Source organism: Parasteatoda tepidariorum, chromosome 10 (assembly GCF_982258835.1).
Source record: "Parasteatoda tepidariorum strain Cologne lab strain chromosome 10, Ptep-v5.0, whole genome shotgun sequence".
Lineage (NCBI taxonomy): Eukaryota > Metazoa > Arthropoda > Arachnida > Araneae > Theridiidae > Parasteatoda > Parasteatoda tepidariorum.
Genome location: NC_141764.1, coordinates 49,177,197 through 49,177,405, shown reverse-complemented (window position 1 = coordinate 49,177,405; position 209 = coordinate 49,177,197).

Sequence of the window (209 nt, the reverse complement as noted above, 5' to 3'; positions counted from 1 at the left end):
GCTTATGAAACCAATGCGTCTCTATTCCCATCGTCGCATTTATACAACATCTGACGTCACTACAAGTCGTACACAAACGCAAAGCTTGAATGCGCCATCTGGTGAGAAGACCGGTTCCATGTCTTTGACTCTTCCCTCTTTTCCTCTTTTCAGTTGTATGTATAGTTGAATGTTAATGGAATGTTCTACGACATTTTTTCTTTTCTTAA